Source organism: Trichechus manatus, unplaced genomic scaffold, assembly GCF_000243295.1.
Source record: "Trichechus manatus latirostris isolate Lorelei unplaced genomic scaffold, TriManLat1.0 scaffold00058, whole genome shotgun sequence".
NCBI classification, from domain to species: domain Eukaryota; kingdom Metazoa; phylum Chordata; class Mammalia; order Sirenia; family Trichechidae; genus Trichechus; species Trichechus manatus.
This window is the reverse complement of record NW_004443994.1, coordinates 413974-436849: the sequence shown is the minus strand read 5'-3', so window position 1 is coordinate 436849 and position 22876 is coordinate 413974. Positions and strand designations below refer to the sequence as shown.

The window sequence follows — 22876 nt, the reverse complement described above, 5'->3', positions numbered from 1 at the left end:
GAATTCAACCCTTCCTCCTACTGCATTTATCGGCAATGGACAGCATCACCTATCATACAATTGTAAAGCACCAGTCTACCATGCTTTCTCTTTTATAACATTGCTCCTTCACTCAATGCACACTGTAGAGGGGAAGAAGAAGGGGGGGGTACAATTTTAGGTTAAAAAGTTTTAGTACACTAAACTAAAAGAAAAAAAAAACTCAAACCAAACCCATTGCCATCAAGTCGATTCCAATTCATAGCAACCCCACATGCTTCAGAGCAGGACTGTGCTCCACAGGGTTTTCTTAGCTGTAATCTTATGAAAGCAGATTGCCAGGCCTTTCTTCCATGGTGCCAATGGGTGGATTTGAACTGCCAACTTTTCGGTTTGTGACCAAGAGCAAACCATTTGCATCGCCCAGGGATCTACACTAGTGTACCACCATCCACTTAATGAAAGGACTAGAAAAATTATACATCAAAATGTTAATAATGACTTATTTTTAACTCTCTCTAGCTCAGTAACTGCTAGTAAACAAAAATTTTTGCTAATAAAGGGATTAAACCAATATGTTAGCAAATACTTGAACATTTAATTCAGATTAATTATAATAGTTAATATTATGAGAACTGACTAAAAATAATTCAAACTCTACCTACGTATTCATAGCATGACTTAACTTTAAGTAGCAATGTTAAGCTTTAATAATTTCAAGTAGATGAATCAATATAATGAAATGATTCAAATTAATCTGATTCAGAATTTTCTTTACTCGACCATTCTAATTAACTAAAATCTATAATTACTGTGGCTATTAATCATTTGTACATAGAAGTACTGATGTGTTGTCTTTAATAAATACAGTCTCATGGTAATAAGCCTCATCAATCAGTAGCCAGGCATTGCCTATATGTGCAAACCAGTCCCTTCTGACTACTAAATGCTCTGTGTGCATTATTTACTTTGATGCTCTTTATTTAAGGATTCCCTGCATATTTGGGTTATGCTATAACAGTGAACTAGCTCAGCAACTCCTGTGGCTCACAGCATTACTAAATGTCTCTTCCTGTATATTTTGGCAGCAAAAAATAAGCTGAGTGGGTCATGTCAATGCTGAAATTTTTCTTGAATTCACTACTATCCCTAGGAGTTAGCGGTGCATTTTAAGGTAACAGAAAACATTAGGAGGAAAACAGTAAGCATTTCCTCAAATCTCTGGGACACAAAATAGTCTTTATAAAACCTGTCAGCTTGTTTTAAGAATTCCATAAAAATGTTTATCTAGAATTTTATTTTCATTTTTAACAGTTTAGATAAGACTTACCTCTTTTCCACCTAACACTTGAAATATTATGAAATACCCTGTTTTTACATAAAAATAATATGGCTCTAGAAATATATCTTTCTCCAAACTCAGTTAAAAATGTAATGACAGTATTTTTTTCACATGGAATAAACAGAGGTAAAGGCAATGTCATCTTCCACTGCTTAGAAAATTGCTAATAGAAATTTACTCTTTTCTGCAATTACAGTCTGCCCTTTGTATCTACAGGTTCTGCATCCGCAGATTCAATCAACCGTGGGTGGAAAATGCTCAGGAAAAAAGTTCCAAAAAGCAAAACTTTAATTTGCTGTGCACGGCACATTACGCTGAATCCATGAAAATGAAGTGATGTGCAGGCATACCCTGCTGTAGCCTCCCACCATTTCACAGACCCTCAGTCTCTCGCTAGCACTCCTTGTTGGAGCATTGTTTGCCTCCTGCCTTGTCATTAGCCCCTAAATACAGTATGTAGCATTTACATTGTATTAGGTATTACAAGTAATGTAGAGATGATTTAAAGTATATGGGAAGATGTATACAGGTTATATGCAAATACTATCCCATTTTATATAAGGGACTTGAGCATCCGTGGATTTTGGCACCCAAGGTGGGGGGGGCTGGGACCAATCCCCCATGTATTCTGAGGGACGACTGTATACTCATTCTAAAAAACCCTAATAAAAAGTTATTTCACCAGAAGAGAGTCCTTCCCAATACACTAAATTTTGGTATTGTAATTAGAAAAAGAGCAAAGATTGGCATGTGATATCTTTCACCATCAAATTACATTTCAGGAGCATCTTAGTTCACCTAGAAAAAGAGAATCACTTAAACATGCCACAAAAGCAATCTGAATACTCACGTATTCAGCAAGTAACGATTTACAAAGGAGTAGTTAAAGCAATCTGTGGTTGAGTAGGCTGGAAAAACATCAGAGGTAAATGTATAGCACTTTGCCATTAACGCCTCTGTCCAATTCATTTTGTTACTTTCTTAAGAGTCTTCTCTTTGTAGCTATTTTGTGTCTTCCTAGAACCTTTCTTTCCCCTAGTTAGTAGACATTAACAAAAATATAAATTTATTTCATCTTTTATTATTGAATCCAGGACTGCTAAAAAGAGATCATGTTAACAATGTCATTACTTTGCAAACTGTGTAAATCACTGATACCTATTTAAACACAGAGCTTCTAATATGACTTAACTTTGTATTTTATTGTAGTTAATTTTTTAAATGGCTATTCCTTAATATTTACTATACCATTAAATATAATTATTTTAAGAGTTTATTTTTTAAAATATACAAAAAGAGATAAAATATTTTCTTTGCCTAAAAAAGTATCCAAATTTATTTATTTGAACATTGAGGAAAATTACAGGATTGGTTACTCCAAAAACTTCTCAAGCTATCAAGGCATAAAACATGAAAAACACAAGAAAACAGACAAAGTCAACATAGAAGGAAGACAATTCTGTCTCTAAGTGAGCAAAAGGGAATTTTAAGTGAGCAAAAGGGAATTTATAACTATGATAAATGATCCTTCTGAGCTTGAGATTTTTATCAAAAGATACAGACTAGGTATATTAAAAAAAACTTACTACAAGAACGTGATAATCATCTTTAAACATGTCAACTGTCCGCATGTAGAAAATCAGATTAGATTAGATTAGGCTTAAATTTTTAACTCCAGAAGTCAAAACTGGGATCACAGAATGGAAAATAAGAAGCCCTGATGGCACAATGGTTAAAGCGCTTGGCTGTTAACCAAAAGGTCAGCAGTTCGAACCCACCAGTCCCTCTGTGGGAGAACGATGTGGCAGTCTGCTTCTGTAAAGCGTACAGCCTTGGAAACCTGTGAGGCAATTCTACTCTGTCTTATGGAGTCACTGTGAGTAGGAATCAACTCAACAGCAACAGGTCTTAGTTCAACTAACAAAGAACTTTCCAGTAATGAGTTATTTAAAAATGAAATATTGTCCATTACTAACATCATTTTTCTAAAAGTATCCAAGTAAAGGACTGATGCTAGCCTATTAAAAATGATATAAAGTGAATTTCCATATTGGTTGAGAGAGTGGACTATATGGTTTCTAAAATTTCATTCTAACTCTTAATATTCCTTGAAAAACTTGAAGCTCTACAGCACTGTCAGTGTTCATCATGAGTCCACTGACAGATATTCCCTGATAGGTTTTTTTTTCTTTTATATTCTTATATCAAACTATATCCTGAATTAGTTCAGGGAAGACAAGCAGATTGGTGCAATACAATTCTATTTTGTCATTCTTCAGATGACAGTGACTCCAATACAGGAGTAAATACCCCTTTTATAAAAGCTTATAAACAATGTTTGCTGTATGATGCATTCCTCTGACAAACATCTTCTTAGTAAATAATGACATACAATCACATACTTTGGATCTTAAAGTTAAATGTTTGAGATGTTTGGTCAGTATTCAATAAATATTTTTGAATCAATAAATGAACAACAACAAAAAGTACTCAGGAACTACATTTGGTGGCATTAAGCAAACATTTCCCTTAGCCACATTACTAAAAATTCTATTGTTAAAAAACAAACAAAAGGCTACACTAACCTGCTGACTAAAAAACAATTACAAATCTGACAGTGCCTATAAAAGTACAGCATCAAGCAAAATGCAAGAACCATAAAAGGAATTACAAAAATTGACTATTTTTGTTCTAACACAAACCCAGAATATGTACCCTTAAGTGCATTTGATTAAACAGGTCAGTAGCATACAAGCGCTTAACTTTACAATGCTATTTCATAAAAATAGGGAAAAAAAAAGACTCAATGGCTTTTGTTCATGAATAATGTAGGCATTCAAAAATCATTGTTTTAACTTTGGCTAATTGTGTATAAATTTCATTTAGTATAAATACTAATGATAAGCTTCCATTCAACTTCAAGGTGTGCATATTATTGTTTTCTCCTGAACCTTAGCCTCAACTAATTCCATACCTAGCACAAAACGGATGTAACGCATCTTGCACAACTTTTGATTTAATCCTGTGTCCTACATCTAAGAACTCAACCATAATCAATCAAGCGTCTCCTCAAAACTTAATGAGGCAGCAATAGTTTGCTTTCCCTTTCCAACTTCACCTGACCCATCACTTACTAAAAGATCCAGTCTTCCAGTCTGGACTGGGATCTGTGCAGCCCCAGGAGCTTGGATCAAATACTCCCCGACTCGCTTGCTCACACAAGTACACTGGGTCCCATATCCCACCTCTGAGCCTACTGCTTCAAAAGAGCATTTATGTGTCTTAAACTTATACATGCTAAGTGTCTATAAAATTTTTTAATTAAAAAGTTCCACAGCTAAAAAGTCTGAAGAGCTATCACTCTAGTTCTACATTCTAGACTGAGCAATGATTTACAAATGTCCTCAAATGATCCCCAAAAAGCTTGATCAAGAGTTAAACAAGGATTTTCAGGGTTACCAAGAAGAGAACTATACAACTATTCAGTGGAAAGAGAAAAAGGAACTGATAATTTATTTTAGGGAAAGGGCACAGAAAAGAATAAAAAACTACGTAGAAATTCAGTGAAAAGGGTTTAACATTTAAGAGTCTTAACAGTAGCCACAAAGCTATCACCCACCAAAACATTTAAAAACAAATGTTGTAAAAAATAAATAGGAAATGATACCACAATAAAACCTTTTTTGAATACTCTTTTTAGATTAGATTTTAAGTTTTTTGTTCTGAGCTCTAATGTTCTAAAAGGCTCTTTCTCTTAATTTTCAGAGAAAAACTATTTTGGATTATTTTTCTTTTTTTTAGCATCTAAAAGTAAAAAACTGAAATTACACTAAATTTAGATCTCAAATTTCCTCTTTTGCAGATAGCCTATACACATGGACAAGACAAAGACTTGGAAAACAAATACTACAACCAACTCCCCCGCAAAAGGAAATAAAGATTTGAATCTCATGATTCTAACAAAATTTTACCCAGAGATTATATGACTATCTTTTGGAGACAGGAACTTGGTTAGAAAAGAGAAACAATAGATTATGAGGAAATGTTTATATACAATAAATTTAAAGGTATTTATTTATATAGCACCTCTCTCTTTTCCTGACTCCTCCCACCAAACATTTTAACAGTTTAGGGGAAAAAAAAATTCAAATATTTTTGCTCTAGCTTTTCATTTACTTTTCCTATTTCCCTAAGTAATATACTGAAATTATGCAAATTTGAATAAACGCAAAAGCTTTTCCCCATTACACTTGGCACTACAAGACACTAGGCTTGACACTACAAAATACTACAAGACACTAGACTTCTGGGAACCTGCTGAACACAAGGAAACAATCCCTAGAAACCAATATACTGCAGACATTAATTTTGATTCTGAGTGACTGGTTTCTTAACTATCTTAAAAGTGGTAGGAGCATTTGGCTACTCTTCAATAGAAACAACTGAGGGTAAAATTGTTTCAGTAGTTATAACTCCGCAAATAGAGGAGTATTTTCCCAAGTGCGAAATTGAGTACTTTCCCACTGTGCTATATAGCTAAAGCATACAAAGGCTAAAAAGGGTGAAATGTTTGCCATGCCTTACAAAGAAAATGACAGTGAAGAAAAAAAAAAAAATGCATAAAATGAAACTTGGCAAAATTTCATGCACTTTTAAATGTACAATTCTAGATGTTCCCAACAATTCATTACAACAAACTACCAAGTACATCCTACTCTTTGGATCATTCTTTGGAACCTGAAGTCTTTTGTGTTAAAACTACTCACGTGCACAATCTAATGCCAAATGTTGTCATTTAATCCAAGAGCTAACTTTTTACTCCAAACTGAAAGTGAACAAAATTTGAAAATTTTTTATCTTCAAGCTTCTGGATCTCAGACTAAAAATCAGATGCTGAGAGATGTATTCTGCATACTATCTTGGCAAGAAATAGAAACAGGCACTTAATTGCTGTCTCAGTTTCCTTTTCTATAAAATAAGGGGGCTATAATCTTTAAAGAAGCCCTGGTGGCACAACGGTTAAATGCTCGGCTGCTAACAAAGCCACTCACCCAGTGGCTCAGAGGAAGAAAGGCCTGGTGATTATAGCCTAGAAAACCCTATGGGGCAGTTCTACTCTATCACATGGGGTCGCTATGAGTCAAAAATCAACTCAAGGGTACCTAACAACAACGACATGATGTTTAAAGGAGTCCCCAGGTAATGCAAATCATTAAGTGCTTGGCTACCAGGGGAAAGGTAGGTAGCTGGAACCTGCCCAGAATGCCTGGGCAGACAGACCTGGTGATCTGTTTCCGACAGGTCACAGCCTTGAAAACCCTCGAGTTCTATTCTCCATATGCAGTCACTGTGAGTCGGAATCCACTCAATGGCAGCTAACATGGTCTTTAACATTCCTCAGTTAGAAATTATGTGTGTGTTCTTTTAGTATTCATTAATTTCCATTTGTATAATCTAATGTACTCTCATAACTCCATTTTATGCTAAGCAACCAAACACAAATGTTAACTCCACTTATTATGTACCTCCATCTAAATAAGTACTGAAAGGAAAGGATACTGATTGTTTGCTTTTAAGAACCATTTTACTGTTGGATTTTTATTTAGTTTTTGTTTCATTTTTTGAGTCAAAAAATTTTAAATGAGTTAGTTACTGCATAACATGAAAACCTAGTTTACTGTAAAACATAGAAACATAAAAATTCATGTTCACAAACAGTCAACCAATTGGAAAGGCGCACTTGCTGGCATAACTATTCTCAACTGAATGATTTACGGCAAGTTTTTCTACAATAAAATGCTGCATTTCAAAGATACATTTTACTGTCAGAAATAAAAATATTAGAAATAGAAGTAATGTGGAAATAGGGAGTTGTGTTAAAGACATGAATTTGATCTCCATCTCTTATAGGAGAGATAAAAGGGATTCTAGGAGCAAATATAGCAGAATTTACCGTATGCTTAAAAAAAGTTGTGAAAAGACTTGTGGAGAATATGAGACTTTACTGGATACAGGATTAACAAAATGAAGTTAGGAAAGAAAGTACGCTTTGAAAAGGATGATTATATATTTCACTTAAGGCATGATGAATGATGTCCTATGACAAGTCAGAAATATAAAAGCCCAAGTGAAAGAGATGAGGGTTGATACTGGTTTAAAAATCCTACAGCAGAGAGCTGAGTGCTAACGGGGTGAGACCAGATTAGGTAAACAGAAAGAAAAGAAGAGGGTAAAACAAATGACATGGTAAACCACTAAGAACAAAATAAATATTAATTTTAGAAATATTTCTAAAAAGTACAGATTACAACAGTCTCTGAAATATTCCTTGAAGGCTTTTAAAATGCCTTGATTTGTGTATTTTGTGTATTTTCCCTTTAAGTGTAGGTAGACTGGAAATAATCACCAGGAAACAGGCTTTTAGATCAGTGCTTCTCAAACTATGATGAGCGTATGAACCACTTGAGCTTATTAAAAATGCAGATCATGAGTCAGTAAGTCTGGAGTGGGGACCAAGATTCTGCATTTCCAATAAATTCCCAGGTGATAGCCACACAGTACTGGTCCATGGACTATAGTTTGAGTAGTAAGGTTTCAAACGAATTTCTAAAAACTGGCCTTGAGATTAAATTAGATTCTGGGGAGGAAGTACCAAAATATTATACTTAGGTAATTTCATTACGAAGTTTAATAGAAGATGCTTGAAACATAGCAAAAAAAAGCTGAAGGAAGACCAACTTTTTAAAAGCTGTGTTAATGTGTGTGCGTGTGCACAAGAGCACACAGAAAAAGAAACCTAAGAGAATTCAAGATCTTAAGACCTAATAAAACCAACTTTATAAAAGCTCCCAAATTAATAATTCCTACTCAGAAGAAAAAAAGGAATGACTTCTGTAGTAAAATTATTGTGAACAGTAAGAAAAATAGAGACATTGTATCACTTGAGAGAACAACCCATTTGTTTAGTGCTCCCCTTTATTTATTGCCTGGAAACTTTCTAGTGCAATGGACTTATTGACTTAGACAAGCATATCTGAGAAGGTACCTTAAAAATAAATAACCCTTAGCAACAGCTCTGTAGAAAATTCATTGACCTGTTCAAAAAAAAAAAAAAACATGCTCCCGATTGCTGTATGTTCCTGTGGATGTTGAATACATTTGGTCATGCATTAACTGTGTTGGTCGATCCTGAGGACATTTTAGTGCTTACATCAAACTTCCATAAGCATTTAAAAGTCAGCTGTTTATGAGAGCAAAGATAAAGTGGAAAGCTTTAACAAGATAAAAACAAAAAAATGACTTAAAGAATTATGTACACACCAACACAAGGATATCTTTGAACTCTAAGTACTTTTTACCTCCCTAGCAATCAGATACAGCAAATGAAAAGTCAGTAAGGATCATATATTGCTTCATTCAGATAATGGACATTTATGATCCAAAGATGTATTATATTCATAGTTTAATCTCTAAAATCTCAACCAACGTTTGTAATTGGGACACAGCCTAACTCTTCCATAAGATAAAAGGTCACAGTCCCTATGCTATTATTATGTTTCTTTAAACAGAATCTTTCTTTAGCTCTCAAGAACAAAATAACTAGACATTAGTGCATATATCCTGGAGGCACATGTTTTCTAGATAATGGCTTAAACAGGCCACTTACTAGTTTTTAAGCAACTTGAACGCTATTTAATGTGTATCCCTCAAAATTACTGAAATTTCTTCTCAGCTCTTTAGCATTACAGCCACTGTTTTATGATGGGTTCCGGGAGTCCTGCTCTAGGTGAAAGTTTTATAGGCAGAAATTTGGATTCAATTCCCTACAGTTCTCTCCTCTCCAGGATTTGCCTTGACTCCCAGTCTCTCTGGCAGCCTGGACTCCAGCCTCTATCTCCTTAGTCCAGTAAAACTTGCTGTTTTCTGCTTGAGCTCTATCCAGCATGGAGAACTGGAACATTCTTTCAAGGAAAAAGCCATAGTGAATATGCTGTTGTTATGTGCCATTGAGTCAGTTCCAACTCAAAGCAACCCTACATGACAGAGTAGAACTGCCCCATAGGGTTTCCAAGGAGCGGCTGGTGGATTCAAACTGCTGACCTTTGGTTAGCAGCCAAGCTATTAACCACTGTGTTATTAGCTTCCCTGTTTTCAAGAATCACAGACTGCACTCATTGCTCTCCAATGCCTTCAAAGAATTGCTTTATATATATGGTACAATTTTTATAACTGGGCTTAGTAGGATGGTTTATTTGATACAAACTACTCAACAGAGCTAGAACCAGAAGACTCAATGAATTTCAGTTATTGTGTTTTTCATTACTAGAAGTTTTGTCTGATCTGTTTTCAAATCTGCTATGTCACTTCTTATAGTTTCCATTTAGATATTTTCATGTGTGTCATAATTCACAAAGTTGTTTTAAATCTGTGTCTAATAATTTCAAAATCTGAAGTCTATAGAGTTCTGCTTCTGTGGTCTATTCTTGCCGATGGTCATTCTGTTGTTTCTTCATGTACCTTGTTATCTTTGCTTTGACACTTTATTTGTAGGGGTTCACTGAGGCCTAGGATAATGTTCCTGATCTGTAGAGATTCACACTGGCTTCTGAGAACACTACCAGACTGGAACATTTCAAACCAAGTTGGGCTGCATGTACCCGGAACACAAATATGTGTGAAGGGCAGTCTGGGGCCATACTTCTCAGGGATTTCTTTTAAAAACCTCTTTCGATTTTATTCTCCTGTTCTGTTTAAGTATTGAAACATCCCTCTCTACGGTCTTTATCTGGTTACACGCTGTCATCCGAAAAGTGGTTGTCTTTTTAGAGTTTACTTTTTAAATAATTTAAATATATTTTGTATCCAGTATGTTTCACTCATTTCAGTGAAAAAACTGACCTGAATAATTTAGCTAACCATTTTAAGAAAAAAACAGAAAACACTAGTTCTTCATCATCGTAAAGGAGCCCTGGTGGTGCAGTGGTTAACTGCTCGGTTGCAAACCAAAAGGTCAGTGGTTCAAACTCACCAGCCACTTCACAGGAGAAAGGTATGGGAGTCTGCTTCCCTAAAGATTTACAGCCTTGGAAACTCTACAGAGCAGTTCTACTCTGTCCCATAGGGTCACTATGAGTCAGAATCAACTTGACAGCAATAGTTTTTGGGGGAGGTTTTATCATCTTAATTGTCACCTTTTCAGAGACAACTTCCTTGAGCACTGACTCTAAAGTAGCTCCCCAATCACTCTCTTTCACTCTGTGCGTTTTTGTTTTCTTCATAGTACTTACTGCTCTATGATATTATCTTGTTTACTTTTTAATTTTTTTGTTATTCTTGAGTAAAAACGGAAGCGCCAATGAGGAGGGACATGTCTATTCAGTTTAGTATTATATCCTCAGAATTTATACAGCATAGTTACTGACATAATGTACGGTAGTTGTTCCATTAGATATTTACTAAAGGAGTATGTTAAATCAATAAACAAGATTACAAACCTGAGATTTCCAAATAAACTAATAACCTCCTCCAAAAAAATCTTTCATTTCACTTTCTCTTTTTAAGCAAACCTCCAATTTCTAACAGCTCAATACCAAGTGGCCAAGTCTAATCCTCTATAACTTGCTCTTCATGCCATCTCTAGGTTGCTAAGAAACTGCCAAATATATAGAGAAATAAAATATAATGTTTATGTTTTTAAGAGCTTTCAAGTATCAGACTAAAAAATGACTGACATCATATCCTGGTATACAGATTAATATTTATCAGAGCTCTTCAATACCAAGGTAATCATATATACAGTAGGAGTAGCTATTTTTCATAGATAAGTTAATGCTTAGGATAAATAGTTCAATAGGAGTAAATCGTTTATGTTAGATTATTTTTTATTTAAATGGGTACTATTGAAAAATTGATCAATTAAAAAATTAACTTTGGATTTTTGTTTTTGTTTTAATTTTCCAACCATTTTAATAATCCAATGGTTAAATAACCATAAAGGTTTGGACTCTTTCATCACAAAAAGCAAAGATGAAATGGCAGAGCTGGGAAAGAGGGAAAAACTTCTAACAACTTTATCAAGCTGAATTTATTTTTGATGCATATAGCCCCTTTCAAAAGTTTTTTTTTTTTATAGCAAGCAATGACAAACTTTATTCTTTATTAAGTAGCAATATGGTTAATGCTACAAAGAAGGTTTTGTCAAAAGAAAACAATGAGTAGAAACTTGAACTATATTCACATTCCTATTCTCAGTAACCTCACTTAGTCACCCGAAGTCCAGAAAACTTCATTATTTAACAAAAGTATATACATATATATATATATATATATACACACTTCCTTTTATCTGAAGATACCTGGTCAAAATACTACAACTCAAGAATGACATGCTCACTCAATTAAACTGTAAGTATGCATTTTTTAGTTTATTAATACTTTAGGAAACAATACAGTTTCCATTTGGTAGTAAAAGACAGCCAAAATCAGCTTTACTTATTCAGGTATTAGGCTTACTCATTACTAAATCTCTTTGTTTCTCAGTATAAATTCTCACATTTCACTGCTAAAGATTAAATTGCACTTTCACACTTTCCTTCTGAAACGCCGCTATTGTGAATTTTTTTTAATAAAAAAATTAATTCCCCAGAAAAGGGGGGAAAACACATTTATACTGCAAACTTCAATCTCACTTTACAGCTTTTATCACAAGTACTTCTGTACTCCAGAATTAGCCAACTGCTAACTCAGAGCCATTTTCACTTTGGGACCTAGTAAACTCTAATAAGCAAAAGAATTTTGCTGCCCAGAATGAAGGAGAAAGAAAACATATTATCCAGTTTCTCCAGGATACAAACCACACACCCACTAAAAAGCGTTGAAAAATAAAATGTATAAAACTGTATTATCTGTAGAACTTTACCTTATACCTACACAAACTCCAGTTTATCAAATTGCATCAAGAGAAAATGCAATCAGACTGAATAGATTATATGTTTATGAAATGATTATATTAAGTTTTCCCTTTTGGTGTAATTTGACAAGTGTGAATTTATGTAAATGTGAAATGATGTTTTATAGGTAATGTAATTCACACAGAAATACTACACAGAAAGGGGAATAAGGTGCTTGTTTAACATGCTTCTTAGAACACTACATTTACAAACTCCAAGTATCAATATGTTGTTGTCATGGCAACCCCAAGTGTACAGAATAGAACTGTGTCCATTCGGTTTTCAAGGCTGTGACTTTTCAGAAACGGACTGAAAGGCCTGTCTTCCAAGGTGCCTAAGTGGGGCTGAACTGTCAACTTTTTGGCTAGTAGTCGAGCGCTTAACTATCGGCACCACCCAAGACACAAGGACATGAGTTACAGAGAATCTAGAAGGGTCACAGAGTAAGTGTATATATATATCTTGCAGATAAGACTATATTGGTAAGCCTCAAAGAAGACAGTATTTAACCAATTTTTAAATTAGAAATAAAGACAATGTGTTTCAGCAGTAAAAAGAAGCAAAAATACAGCACTGCTATATTTTTGCAGAGGGATAATTTTGATCTAAGCAGTAGGTAAGCATCTATAGTAGATAGTTGCAACCCCCCCAACCCCAAATTCTCTTGTCAATTTTTAGATTTCTAAAAATTTCCAACCACACCTTTCCTCATAGAGGATTAAAAAGCTTTTGAAATAAAAGGCAGTACATATAAAGGAACAGAAAATTAAGGTATAACACAACTTCAAGTAACTTGAACCCTCAGAGTATGAGTTACTCAAGATAAGAACGTTTTCCAGATAGTTAAAACCTAATCTTTTTAAGGGCCCAAAACATATTAATTATTTGGTGACTAAGATGTATCATCCTTCTTAGAAGGAAAGAATATTTTGAACATATTTTATTCTTTTCTATTGATACATTAATGTGAGTATTAAAGGACCAAGCCACGCCAGCTAATTTTATACATTTTCTCATTTAATTCTTACAGTACCTCTATAAAAGAGGCCTTATCAACCCCATTTTGCAGACGAGAAACCAGCACCTTGACAAGATTAAGTTTCTTGCCAAAGAAAGTGGCACATTTAGGATTTAAACTTAGTATGTTTAACTCAAAATACAGGCTCTTTATACACATATTAACTTGTTCATCCCAAAAAAACGAAAGCATTGCCACTGCACCCACACGTCTGTCACATTTGGGGCAACAGCAATGGAAGCTTGCGTGTTGCTGTGATGCTGGAAGCTTTGTGCCAAAGACCTCTTTAAAGTGTTAAAAAGCAAAGATGTCACCTTGAAGACTAAGGTGACCCAAGCCATGGTGTTTTCAATCACTTCATATGCATGTGAAAGCCTGACAATGAATAAGTAAGACTGGAGAAGAATTGACGCCTCTGAATTGTAGGGCTGGTGAAGAATACTGAATATACCACGGACTGTCAAGAGAACGAACAAATCTGTCTTGGATGAAGTATAGCCAGAATTCTCCTTAAAAGCAAAGATGGCAAGACTTTGTCTCACATACTTTGGATGTGGTATCAGGAGGGATAAGTCCCTGAAGAAGGACATCATGCTTGGGAAAGTAGAGGATCAACAAAAAAGAGGAAGACCCTCAAAGAGATGTACTGACACAGTGGTGGCAACAATGTGCTCAAGCATAACAACAACTGTGACAATGGTGCAGGACTGGGCAGTGTTTCGTTGTGTTGTACACAGGGTTGCTATGAGTCGGAAGTGACTCAACGGCACCTAGTCAATTTCGACTCAGAGTGACCCTATAGGACAGAGTAGAACTGCCCCACAGGTTTCCAAGACTGTAAATCTTTACGGAAGCAGACCGCCACATCTTTCTCCAGAGGAGCGGCTGGCGGGTTTGAACAGCTGACCTTTCAGGTAGCAGCCAAGCGCTTTAACCACTGTGACACCAGGACTAACTTGTTCATACCAATGGGGGGAAAAGCACTATTACAATGTTTTTTACTTACACGCATATACACTGAACTTCAATAGCAAAGGTACGCTCATTTACATGCTAAGAGTCAAAATCTTAAAAGAAGTACAAGATAGATATACAGAGAAAGTTTTACACTTCTTTGAATTTCCTGAAAATGCTAGACAGAGACTTAAATAATTTATTATATTCAACTGGATTAAACTATTATCTGTAAGAAATGGTATAGTTTATATTTCTTTTAAACAATTTACATGAAGCTACTAAAAATATGTAAGAAAAACAGGATTAAGCTGAGTATGTATTAAATCTATTTTCCCTCCTTTTATTGAATTCGTAGACATTTAAGCCCTAATTAGTCACTTTACTTCCATTTTTTCTAATTTCAATTCGGGGGGAGAAGGCGGCTGTTAAGAAAAGCTCTCCTTAGACGGAGTGCAATGGTTAAGCACTTGGCTGCTAACCAAAAGGTCAGCGGTTCAAATCCACCAGTGGCTCCATAGGAGAAAAGACCTGGTGATCTGCTCCCATAAAGATGACAGCCTAGGAAATCCTATGGGGCAGTTCTACTCTGTCCTGTAGGTTCACTATGAGTCAGAGTTGAGGTGACGGCACACAACAGAGAGTTGAGGTGATAAAATGAATCCAAAGGTACGTATCTTATAAACTAGGCAGATTAGGTCAATACATAGCTACTAATTTTGAATGAGACTTTGAAATTCTATGATTACATCCATTTCTAAGCCTTATTGGGACATTAATCTTAAATTTCTTAGTACAGTAACTATTATTTTTAACCTTAAACCTATAAACCCACTTGTGACTTTGGAAAAATTAAGTAACATTGTTTGGCCTCAGTTTTTCTCATGTATAATATCTACTTTTACAGTGTTAAATGTCTCATGAAATGCCTGGTATTTATCAGGCACCTAATAAACAGTTATTACCTAGTTGAATTATATTTTTTAAAAGGGAACAACTGGTGGGAGAACACAAAAAGGTTCCCTAGCAGTGGTGGTCTTAAGCAGTCAGAATGTTAGACACCAGAATAAGAGAGTGAAAAGGGGAGGGTCAAGGTTGACACTCTTCTTCCTTCAAAGGCATCTGAACCACTGTCATAGCTTAAGTCCTGCTGTGAACTCCTTGCTCCCTCTCCAGAGCTTCTTCCTGAGGCATTATCCTATTACTAGGCAATATACTATACCTGTTATCCTGAGAAGTACTCTTCAAATCAGAATGTGACACAAATTCAGAATAACAGGGTTATTCACAACCCAGTAATATTTTATGGACTCATACATTCCTAATGCATTTTCTCAGCCAGTGAATACACTACAGTGAATTTTCTACTCTTTTTTTTCTTTTTGATAAAAATGACAAGTTTCCATTAATAAAAATTAAGTTGCTCTAAAAATTGTATTTTTTATTTTAGGCTAAGATATCCTAATAGTGCTAGAAATGGATCCCAAATAAAAACTACTTTCCTAGAGAAAAATTTAACATTCTTCTTTGATCACAATAAATTTTGGATTTATTTGCCATAAATTCAAGGTAAACAAAATGTTCACTAATACTTGGCTTTTTTTTTTTTTTTTTGGTCACTATCTTGGGAACTAACAGCAATAATCTTGGTAAAATAAGACAAAGGAAAATTAAACACTACCCCTAAATTCCTCTTCTATATTGTTTATCTAATTATTTATAACTTCTAAAGTAATAATATATGCATACAACAGAACACTGTCTCATCATCCTAGAACCACTGTTACCATTTTTTTTCTACATTATCTTAGAGTCTCTTTTCACAGGCATTTTTAAAAATGAGGCTGGCACTGGTGCATATACAATATATGACTTTACAACATGCATTCTTCATTTAATATTACTATGTTCACTCAATAGTGTACACATTGTCTTTAAAGCAACAATCTTAAAAAAATTTCATGATAGTTATTATATTTTTGTGTTCATTAGTTAATATCTGTCTTTCTCACTAAACTGAAGTTCCCTCAGGACAGGGGCCATGATTTTCACAGTCACCACTGCCTACTTAGAGCACAGTGTCTGGCATGGAGAAAATAGGTGTGCAATAAATATGTTTGCATAAAGGAATGAAAGAATGAACTTATTTAGCTATTCTCCTATTTTTAGAACAATTCTTCTCCCTTAAAGCAACAATACATATTAGACCTTTCATGCCACAGCTTATCTAGTCTAGTAATTTGCCTTTTATATCGACCAAGATTTCCCAAGGAAAAAATAATAAATCCAGTGAAGAGTCAGAATAATCTTAAGCAAAAGTAAAAACAAGTAAGTATAAAGATTCATGAACGAAAAACCCTAGGAATCAGTGTTTTGCAGTTACAAGATCTCACCTTTCAGGCAAAGCATTACCAAAAGAGACTGAGATACAGTCCTATATCTATTTTCAGTGCTATCAACAATATATTACTATCCAAATTAAAAATAATTCCATCTCTATTAATATAACCCAAAACCAAATCCATTGCCACTGAGTAGACTTCAACTCATAGCGACCCTACAGGACAGAGGAGAACTGCCCCATAGGGTTTCCAAGGAGTGACTCGTGGACTCGAACTGCCGACCATTTTGGTTAGCAGCCGAGCTCTTAACTACTGCAGCACCACACATATAATTATTCAGTTAGAACTGTAATGATGATGGAATACATATTCTCTATGCTCTGATATTCTGTAGCATGCCAAGTTATATAACCACAGATTTATTAAACATTCAATCACAGTATCATCTGCTAATTTAGATGTTACTCTATTTAAATACAGGGAGTCTAACTTATGGCTATATATGGATATGAGGATGAAAGAAAACGAATAGTTCTCAAAGACTTTAAAATTTGTACTCTAGACCTAGAAAACCGCTTTTTGTAAAAATTCAAATGTTAGGGATTCTTCCTATCTTTCAGAACAAAATTTGTCCGGTACAAATACATCTGAATTTGCTTCACATTGTGACATGGATCAGTACTTATTAAGTAACTAAAGCGTGCAAAATACAAAATAGTTCATAAATTCTTAAAATACTCTAAAAATTTAAAAATATTTAAGGTTCTTTTAAGATTTTTACGAGCTTTTACATGTGTGTATTAGTGCCAGCGTCAGTTACCATCTGAGTCGATTCCAACTCATGGCAACCCCATGTGTGTCAGAGAACTCTGCTTCGTAGGGTTTTCAATAGTTGATTTTTAAGAAGTAGACAGCCAGGCCCTTCTTCCGAGGCACCTCTGGGAGGACTCGAACCACCAGCCTTTCAGTTGGCAGCCCAGCGCATTAACTGTTTTCACCGCCTATGGACTCCACAGGTCATTATGAAGGTATATTTGCCAAGTAAGAAGATAAACGTATTTTATTTAACAGCTTTGCTAGCCTGAATTATAATTTTTGCATATCTAGACACATGGTATCTGCCTCTCTTTTTGTATTCTTGCCTCAACCCTGCAAAATTTAGTGAAGGGCCTGGATGTAAGTATGCAAATTATTAGTGCCTGGCACTAAGTAATATCTCAGTAAATAGTGGCTATTAACATTAACGGATAATGACGGGAGTCCCTGGGTAGTATAAACGGTTAATGGGCTCGACTGTTAACCAAAAGGTTGGAGGTTCCAAGTTTACCAGAAGCAACTCAGAAGAAGGGCCTGGTGATCTACTTTTGAAAAATCAGCCACTGAAAACCTTATGGAGGAGCAGTTATACTCTGATACACAGGGGGTCGCCATGATTTGGAGTCAAATCAACAGTAACTGATTTTTGGTTACCTATCTAATTCCATGTATCAAACACATTTCAATATATAATATTGAATAAGGAAAACTGCAGAATGGCAGGTACAATATGATATCATGTATGTAAATTAAAACCACACAAACATACTATATTTGTTTATAAACATTGTCATCTAAAAGTATTCAAAAATTAGTTTGGGCAGGAGACACAAACTCTTCATAGAGGAAGCTTCCAACCAGTTGCCATCAAGTTGATTCTGACTCATAGTGACCCCATGTGTGTCAGAGTGTAACCGCGAGCCATAGGATTTTCAATGGCAGATTTTTTGGAAGTAGATTGCCAAGCCTTACTTCCAAGGCACCTCAGGGTGGACCAGAACCTCCAACCTTTCGGTTAGCTGCTGAGCCCGTGAACCATTTGCACCACCCAGGGACTCTATGTAGGTATCAATACCATGCAAATCAATGCCTTGACTTTCCTTTAGTCACTTTTTTAATTTCTGATGCTCTCCACATCTCTACATTTCCGAATGTCTTAAAAACAGAAAATAAGTATAACCCTCAGCAAATATACTCAATTCTCTAAAGTACTTACCACAAAAATATTACCAAATAGCCAATAAAATAGAGTCAAGACTTGATAGCTCACTTATGACACTGCCCTGCTTTCACTGGGGCTTGAGGTTAAAGGTCTTTCCTATTTGAAAGGCTGTTTATTAAGTGAGTATCCTCATTTACATATAAGACTTTTGATAGATCTTTCACATGCTTAGGTGAGTAAGGAACCATAATTCTGTCCCAGTAATTGTCACCACAAGAGCTGTATTATTTCAGGATGTGACATTACAAATATGTAGTGTATCTTTAAAACTGCCAAGCCAATACCTCAAATTAATCAAAGACTTGTCTGTCAGCCTTACAATACACTCATATACTGCACACAGCTCAATGTGTATATTAATAGAGAAAGCCACATAAACCAAGGGTAAATGGCAAATGGTAAACAGTCATTTTGCCAACAAAAGCCTCCCAAGTAAAAGAATCTGACATTCAGAGGCACACACAATGGAGCTAGAAAATTTCCTCCAGTAGTTCTGTACTGTCTGATGACAAAAACAAGTAAAGAAAAAGATTAGGTGTTAGTTTTGGGTTTAATATCCATCAAATGGGTCACTATTAGTCTGGCAAGAGTTGAATTATTATTCTTCCTATTAGAAATAAGTTAATGTAAAACAAAGTATTTAGTCAGTCTTCATAAAATCACTTATATCACGTTATGATGCCATTGTTTTCAAGAGAACAGAGGAAAAATGAGGGATGGGGTGGGAAGAGAGGAGGGAGGCAGAAGGGGCAAGTACGTTATTTTCTTTTAAAAAATGGATATACACTCATAAAGAAAGGACTGACTTACACTGTCTCATGCTCTAGAAATAACAGATCATTTGAATAGAAAAATCTTTTTTCATCGCATACAATTTGGATATGTTACTCACTGAATTAGTCAAAAGTAATGTTAAATTAAGCTCATATTTTTCTTCTTTAAAAATGTCCTAGCTTTATCTTGTCTGTTTTCAATTGAGAAGAATCAATTCTAATTATACCTATCCAAAGCCAATGGTTTCAGAAAGCTTTAGTCTCTCCAACTTATATCCCATTAGAAAGCATTCAGCTTTGTCCTAATGAAAGCTTTCCAACAGAACAGTTCATCCTCCCCACTCAAGGGAATAAGCAGCCAGATAGATCCCTTCAATGGCAAAAATAAAAGATGAGATAGCAAGTTATTTTGCCATGGCAACAACTTTTAAAATTCTGAACAGATCACTTCCCCCTATTTAAATATAAATGCAGTCTAAAGCAGCTGCTACAATGACTGACAAGTTCTCAATCAAAATCTATTACCATTAGGGTTTCCAACTTAGAATGTGTAGCAATATCCTCCATTGAACAGAAACAGAAGCTTTAAATATATCACTCTAAACTATGTTTCAGCTACAGATACCTAAACTGCAACATTCCAGTGTAATCTTAATGATGTGTTTAATAAAGGTGTACTTTGCTTTTATTCTACAGAATCAGGAGGAAAAAAACCAAAAACTAGATATGCATTTGCCATGGCATTATAAGCTTGTGTTTGTAAAATTAGATTTCTTAACAGCGATTTAATTCCTCCAAAGTATATGGTCAAAATTTATAGCAACAGAAGTAGCCAGTAGAAAGATAATGGTTTTTTAGTTATTCGCCCTGTGTTGTTGCTGTGTTGTTGTTGTTGTTAGGTGCCACCGAGTCGATTTTGGCTCAGCTACCCTACGTGACAGAGTAGAACTGCCCCATAGGGTTTTTTTGGTTGTAATTTTTACAGAAGCAGATCACTAGGTCTTTCTCCTGCAGAGCCACTGGGTGGGTTCAAATCGTCAACCTTTCCGTTAGTAGCTGAGCACAAAATGAAATGTGGAACAAAATGAGAACAAAATGTGGAAGCTTTTCTGATTAATAATGCTTTCACATACACATAAAGATTTACTACTTATTCACTGACTACTACAGAACATTGCAGAACGAAATTAAAGACCTAAATAAATGGAAAGACATACCATGCACATGGAGTGAAAGACTTACTATTGTTAAGATGTCAATACAAACCAAAGTGACCTATAGATTCAACATAATTCCTATCAAAATCCCAATAGTCTTTTTTACATAAATGGAAAAGCTCGTTCTCAAATTCGTATGGAATTGCAAGAGGTCCCGAAATAATCTAGAAAAAGAAGAACAAAGCGGGAGGACTAACACTGGCCGATAAATAAAACATAGTATAAACTACAGGAATCAAAACAGTCTGGTACTGGTATCAGGATAGACATACAGACCAATGGAATGGAAATGAGAGTCCATAAATAAACCCATACATCTATGGTCAACTGATTTTTGACAAGGGTGCCAGGTCCATTCAATGAAGCAAAGAATAGTCTCTTCTATCTAGGGTTTTGTGATGGGCTTGACTTAGGTCAGACGTGTACTCTTAGACTGAACAGTGTGGCCATGTAGATATGGGATTTGAATATAGATGGTAGCTTCTTAAACTTTCAGTCATAAAGTAGGAAGATGAACACAGCAGAATGTGTTCGCTGTTTTGTTCTGGACAAAACAACATCCACTACAATGTATACCTATCATATATGTTGCGTTTGGTTAGGACTTTCAAAATATATTTCGTGATATCTCAAATTTTTATCAAAAATTTGTAGGAATTTTGTGCAAGGAGAAGATCTGGTACTTGTATTTATAAACAGTCTGTCAGAAGTTGAATTCTTCTCTCTCCTCTTTATAAACTTCATTGTAGCTAGCCTACTTCGAGCCATTTTTTTTGAAGTTTTTTTTTTTGAATCAGGATGGTCTCCCTATATGCATATAGAATTACTGCTCAGAATAAAATTTCTTTTTCAATTTCTTTGCGATTTGATTATTTTTAACATACATACACACACACACACAAACACACACACACACACACACAAGTATGTCAACAAATGGCTCTTCAAAATTAAGGATTACCAATTAACTCTTCTCGCTTCCAGGGGCTTGTTAGGAGCCAGCCAATTCCGGGGTTGCAGAGAGAAAGGGACAAACTTCTGAACTGAAAGAGTCCCCGAAAGTTGACTTCAATCAACTGCCCTCCTAGGTAATCAAACACTCAAGATAATCTATTTGAAATATTCTAAGGAGATCGAAAGAAATCTGGAAGATCCTAAGGGTTTGGAATGCACATAAGGGGGAAAAAAACCTTGAGTCCTAGCCCTAAAGATAAGAACATAAGAAAACTATAACTTCAACTCTTAGATTGCTCTACAAATGCTCAGGTGTCACAAGGCTTCTCAGACTAAGGAAGCAGTAGGTAATTTGCAAAACCCAGAACCTTTCATGAATTCCAAGTAACCACATTTTGTGTCGACCATTAAAAGAGTTCAAAAAGAACAACCTCAGTTTTTAAATCAAATTCATTGAGGTATAATTTACATACAATAGACTGCTCCCATTTCAAATGCACAGTATGATGAGTTTGGGGGGGAAAAGAAAAGAGAGAGGATATTTTCTTCATCCCAGAAAGCTCCCTCAGCCCCCTTTGAAGTCAACTTCCCATCCTAGGTCCCATGCAACCAACAATGTGCTGTCATTATAGATTATTTTGCCTTTTCTAGAACTTCATATAGTTGGAACTATACTATATATACTCTCTTGACCTGGCTTCTTTTGCTCAGCATAATGTTTTTGAGATTCATCAAGGAGTGCTGCATTTGTCTGTATAGGTTCCTTTTCTACTGCTGAGTAATATTACATTGGATAGTTATACCACATTTGTTTTTCAAGCTCAACTAATTTTTACCTTAAAGAATTGAAACACTGAAGCATCTCATAACATGGATGAAACTGGAGAACATTATGCTGAGTGAAATAAATCAATCATGAAAGGACAAATATTGTATGAGACCTCTACTGCAAAAACTCATGAAAAAGTTTACACACAAAAAGAAACAATCTTTGTTGGTTACAAGGGATGGTGTAGGGGGGAATACTAATTAGCTAAGTGGTAACTTTGGCAAAGGGGACGGCAGTACACAATACTGGGGAAGCCAGCACAACTTGTACAAGGAAAGGTCATGGAAGCTCCAAAGACACATCAAAACTCCCTGAGGGACTGAATTGCTGGGTGGAGGGCTGTGGGGACCATGGTCTCAGGGAACACCCAGCTCAGTTGGTGTAACACAGTTTATAAAGAAAATGTTCTACATTCTACCTTGGTGAGTAGTGTCTGGGGTCTTAAAAGCCTGTGAGCAGCCATCTAAGATACTCCACTGGT

General features: G+C 35.3%; 1 protein-coding gene across 2 annotated transcripts in view; it reads right to left on the bottom strand.

Annotated features, from left to right (window-relative positions):
- Nucleotides 1–22876, bottom strand: part of HS2ST1 (heparan sulfate 2-O-sulfotransferase 1) — a 182650-nt gene that overhangs the window by 109101 nt on the left and 50673 nt on the right. The window lies entirely within an intron of this gene.